This window comes from Centruroides sculpturatus, unplaced genomic scaffold (assembly GCF_000671375.1).
Source record: "Centruroides sculpturatus isolate CEXI.00-Female unplaced genomic scaffold, Cexi_2.0 scaffold107, whole genome shotgun sequence".
NCBI classification, from domain to species: domain Eukaryota; kingdom Metazoa; phylum Arthropoda; class Arachnida; order Scorpiones; family Buthidae; genus Centruroides; species Centruroides sculpturatus.
The window spans coordinates 726,337-732,336 of NW_019384422.1; the positions used below are offsets into that span (position 1 = coordinate 726,337).

At 30.8% G+C, this 6,000-nt stretch overlaps 1 protein-coding gene across 1 annotated transcript in view; it reads left to right on the forward strand.

The window, feature by feature from the left end:
• The window catches only part of LOC111619446 (pre-mRNA-processing factor 40 homolog A-like), an 89,404-nt gene that overhangs the window by 8,458 nt on the left and 74,946 nt on the right, over nt 1-6,000 (forward strand). The gene's annotated exons all lie outside the window — the stretch shown is intronic.

The window sequence follows — 6,000 nt, forward strand, 5'->3', positions numbered from 1 at the left end:
AAATGAACAATAATAATAATGTAATAATAATAAGTTTCAATAAAAATGATAAAATGTAAATTGAATTTTGTCATAACGAGTTTGCTTAAATTTCCTTTCTTCTGAGATTGCAGCAATGCGCGACGGGTAAGCTAGTCTACTATATAAAGCTGAAAAACTGGGCATTTTCTTTCTTTCTGTCACTGTATGCCAAAAATGGCCATAGCTATTATTTAAATTAACAATAAATTCAGTATATTATTATTTTATGCAGTTTTATGCATTTTTGGCTGCATTTTAGTAGGATATGCCATGAGAAATTCAGTATATTATTATTTTTATTTGTAATAGCAATTTATTATTTATACCACGGAATGACACCACAGATGCTAGAACGCCTACTAGGGGGCATCCCGGGCTACTAGAATAGAAGGATTAGAAGTACAAAATAATCTAATAATCTTAATCTTTGTTGTTGTTTTTTGCCTGGGCAACTCCGGGCTCATCTGCTAGTTTGTTGATAAGATTGATTCTGTGGCAATTTTTTACTTTAGTTTTAATAGGTATTGTAAGGCTACAATTGAACAGCATCCTGAAATAAGTTGGATTAGAGCTATGATCCAGAATTTGATGTTGAGTTTGGCACTGTCTTTTCTATTATTTTATTGGAGCAGGTTGAGATAGATTTAATAGGGTTTGGTTTCAGTCCCCAGTTATGTAGATAAGTTTTTTCTTTATCAGTATTGATGATCTTTTCCATTTGTTGAAAACTATGATATTGGATGACTAAAGCAATATCATCTGAATAGATGAACTTTTTGCAATTTTGTCTAGGTAAATCATTAGTATAAACATTGAGGAAAGTGGGAGATTAAACGGAGCCGTGAGACAAGTCATTTTATAAGACTTCATATCTGCTTTTGTTTTCTCCTAAGTTTATGTGAAGCTTACTGTTTGATAACATCTGGTTTAGTATTTTTAGCACAGGTTTGCAGCAAATAATTTTTCCTATTTTTAATAATAATCCATTTTTCCACACTGTCACAATCTGCTGAGAGATCTATAAGCACTCCACCTGTTTTTAGTTTGTGCTCGAAGCCTATTTCAATACAGTTAGTCAGAATGAGTACTTGTTCACAACAGCTTTGTCCTTGCTGGAAGTTAGTTTGTTCTGGAGGCAGGAATGGCTCTATTATTGGAGTGATTGTTTGAACATATAATTCTTTGCAGTATTATATGTTCAAACAACTTTAGAGTTACACAGAGGAGAGATTGAATGAAAATTTTTTGGGTCATCTACTTTTTTATGAAGTTTTAAAATGGTGAAAATTTTTGCTTGTCTCCATATCAAAATATGGAGACAATCAAAAATTTACTGTTTTGTAGAATGTCTATAAATAATTTAGCTAGCCAGACTTATTGGAGTTAAACAATTCTGTACGTTACACACTTGGGTGTGTAATGTACAGAAACTCCATTCTACAAAGAGTTTGTGATATTCAAACTAGCCAGTCTCTTGTTTTAGACCCATGGCAGATAAGGAATTCAGGCAATATTATGTCTACTCCTGGAGCTTTACCTCTCTTGATAGTAGAGATGGCAATACAGTGGAACCTTGGTATACGACCTTAATCTGTTCCTGGTGTTCGGACTTACACCGAACCAACCTTTTCCATAAGAAATAATGTAAAAATGATTAATCCGTTCTCATGTAAAAAAAAAATGGCTGGCTTTAAACACCTTGCTTTCCTCGCTAGTTCCTGCTTGATTTTTCATGAGATCAGCGTGTATCTTTTTAGCTTTCTTGCAAATAATTTCTTCCCATACGCTGTCGCCAGCACACTGTTTTTCAGTTCCAAAGCAAAAGCAATTTCTCGACAGGATCTAATGTCTTCGATCTCTGTTTAGAAATTGATTTAACCCCTTTTGCAACGTTAGCAGATTTAATAATGTCTTTATTTTTCGCGATTGTCGATATCGTCGTTCTCGGAATACGGTATGCAACAGTTAAATCTCGAACACACGTGCCACCTTCATATTTCTCAACAATCTCTTCTTTCAGTTCCATTGTGATTCTAGTCATTTTTTTATTTTTCTGTTGCATTTTTGCAATTTGTGATTAATAAAAATAATAAAATTTTACTTACAAATTAAAATCAGAAGAAATTTAACAAAGTTATAAACCATGGCACCGCAAACGTCTAGTCTGGTCTAGTACACTGATAGTGCAACTTGTTCATAGATCACGTGTATAATTGAATTAAGTCATATACCGAGCAAAATTTGTTTCGTCTAAACAGGACGTATTCCAAATTGGACGTATTCTAAAGCAGACATATACCGAGGTTCCACTGTATCTATTTTATTCCTAGTTTTTTGATTCTAGGTGAGTTTGATCATCTGAGAGTTTCCAAAGGTTCCTATGTTTCTTGTTAACTTTGTTCCATTGAGAGTCTGGTATTTTAACCCTTGATATATTCATCAGGTGTTTAGCAAAGCCCCCAGCCATGATTTTAAGTTGGCCCCTGTTAAGAGTGGAAGTGTTGTTAAGTTTTTGGGATACAGACCAAGCTTTCCTGCTTGATCTGATAAAGTATAGGCTATTCATTGTCTCTATCCATCTCTCTCTTCTGGTTTCATTTAGTGAATTCACAAGTTCTTCTGCTATTGTCATGTCTTAAATTTTCTGTATAGTTTCTTGCTTTTTTCAATTCCAATCAGGTATGTAGGTTTTATGATACCCTCTGGGTATGTGAATTTTTGCTGGGATTTAATTAATTTTTGAAATCTTTTATAATTTTCACATTTAGGAGGGATTCTATTTATATTCAGTTCTATTAAATACAATGTGTATAGTCAGACCATTTAGCTTTGTGGAGATTCCATCTTGGAATGGGGGCATTTTTGACGGTTGAGATTGATGTGCTTAAGATAATTATTACTGGTTTATGTTGGCTTTTAGGGAAGGGGTTAAAGATCTTGCTGGAGGGTTGTAGGAAGAGATTTGGAGTTGAAAAAAAGATCAGGGTTATTGTTAGTTTTTCATCTGCCAGAGGTGAAAGTGCCAGCTTGTTTTGAGTCAAAAATCAGCTGTAATTGTTTTGACTCCATCCAGTCAGTTATAATGTTGCCTTTGTCATCATTTAAATGTACTGTGGGAGTTATAATCCTCAAGGAAAACAGCTGGTTCTTGGAGGTCTGGGAGATGAGCGATTCCATTAACCACCAACAGCTTATCCAGTTCTATTGAGATGCAGTAGGTATAGTTAATAGATAGCACAGGCTTAGTGAGGCTTGACATTCATTCTTTAACAAAGGTTGCCAGTCCTTATTTTCGGTCATTTGTAAAAATTAAATAAATAGAATAAACCATATTTTTAATTTTTTTTTGCTTACATAAGCGCAATGTAGCGTAATAACGATCACTAACGCGTATCAACGAAAAGTGAAATAAAGAAGTGAATGGTGCCAAGTGATCATTATTACGCTACATTGCGCTTATAGAACAAAAAGAAAGAACGACACGGTTTCAAAACATGGTAGATTTTTAATTTTATGAAATTTAATTTATTTCATTAGGATTATGGGCAACTGCTTAGCAGATGTAAAANTTGATTAACAAAATGTAAGCCAAAAAAAATTAAAAATGGTTATTCTGAGTCATTTGAAAACAAAGATTAAAAGTCCAAAATATTTTACTATACTAAAGAATTCTAGTACAGAGAATATCTAGCCTTTTTTCATGTATTGGCCTCTTTTAAGAGAGATTTTTCCATTGACCCCCTTAAGTATAAATAATCAGAATCAAAATTTAACATACATGCCTCCTAAGTTAATATGGGAAAAATCTGACATGTTAAATTATCACTTGGAATTTTTATTTTAAATAATTCTATAAATCAGTTTTTTTAAAGTTCCCATCACTAAAAATTGTATGTTGCCATATGCAAATGAATTGCTTGTGTATTTTTGATTAAAGACAGAAATCTACAAATCAAAAGTGATCTTACAATGTACATGCATTTGCTGATTTAGTTTGAAAATTGCACTGTTGTTCAAAGAGTGATGTTTTCACTGAAAATAGTGATAAAATACAACCTCACAGTTAACATAAAGTATTGTCATAAGTATTGGTTGTAAAGAAACTTGAGGAAACAAGAAAACTGGTTATATAGTTAAAAATGAAAGTAAGTTAATAAGAGAAATTGGAAAAATTGTCTAGAAAAGTTCTATAACTCTTCAAGGTATTGTGACAAGATATTTTTGTACAGGAACTGTTAAAATGCTCTCTCATTCAGGATGATCCAGGAAGCTATTAAATGCAGACATTCATGCAGTAATTCAAAAAATTAAACATAATCTCAACAATAGTACTATTAAACTTGTGCATGAAATCTCTGGTGTGAAAGGATTACTACTAAGAGCAAGTACTATCAGAACACTGAATTTCCATGGGTTTCATGGTAGAGTACCAATGAAAAAATATTGTCAAAAGTGTTTATTTGCGAAAAGATTTAAAGATGCTCCTTTAGAATATTGGGAACATAATGTATTATTTACTGATGAATGTAAATTTGAGATATTCACATATCAAAAATGTTAAAAAATTTGGAGAACTACAAATTCTGAACTTTAGTCAAAGAAGGTAGTAAGTTTAAAGTATGGTGGAGGATCCCAAATGGTTTGGAGATGCATGGCAGTTTTTGGTTAGAATTTGCTTTTATAGAATAAAACTGATTGTTTTGGCAATTTAAACACTGGAAGCAAATTTAAACAAAAACATAATGAAATTAGGTTTGTGAAAATTCTGGGTGTTTCAGCAAAACAATAACCAAAACGTAGAACTCAAATTCTGAAGCAATGGTTCCTCTACCAAACACCAAAACAACTATATCCACTACCAAAATAACTAGATATAAATCCAATTGAATGTTTGAGGAATAATGAAGGATAAATTGAGAAATGAAACTGTTACAAGCAAAGATTTGAGAAAGATGTAGATTACTATTGTAGTTAGATACAAAAAAGAGGAAAGAAGACTAAAAGCAGTCTTCTTTCCTCTTTTTAAGGTAGACCAACAAAATATTAACTGTTTAGTTTTATGATAACAAAGTTTGTCAATTTTCTGTTAATTTCAAGTGTATGGAGACTTTTGACTCATAAATTTTTTCTATTAAAAACCACAGAAAATTTCTTAAATATTTAGTTTATAATTTTGTAAAATATTTGAACATTTTGAAATTTGCCAAGTTGTAAGGAATCCATGGCCAAAGAGGAGTGGTAACAGATGGGATTGAGAGCTCTTAATCTGACATGGAAGTTTCTGTTAACAGATGATGGTCTGATTAAGCATAAGCATTATTTTATTTTTTATCTTGTAAATGGTCATATTTTGATTTTTACTGTTATTTTATTTAGCTTGCATGATTAACTTTAAACAACAATGTTTGTATATTTTTTTCTACTGATGATCTGAAGATGACATATAAAGAAAACTAAAAAGTGCTTTATTTCCTGAGTACTAAAGATTTTTTGTTATTGAAACACGGCTATATATATGTATGTAATATATTTGTGTTTATTTTATTTAGAAATTTAGATGCATTATGTAACTATCATTTCTATCTTCAGAGTAAATTTTAAAATAAAGAAAAATATTAAGAATATTGATTTTAAACTTGGATATTTGATTTTAGATGACATAATTCCATACTATTAATAAATTATTACAATTTAACAAATCAATAGTGTTCAATGACCACAACTCAAGTCAGCAAATGATAGACTACATGTTAAGTTGCTGAGTGAGCCTACTTGTGCCTTAGTTTTTTACATTTTTGGTATTTTTATATAGTATTATTACATGATATATTATATTATATACCTGATTATTATTTTATTTTATATATGTATTTGAATTTGTTGTGTTTGTATCTTCCATTATTTTTATATTTTAATTTATATTATATATAAAAATAAATCTTTATATTACATATAAAAATAATAATCTTTATATTATAT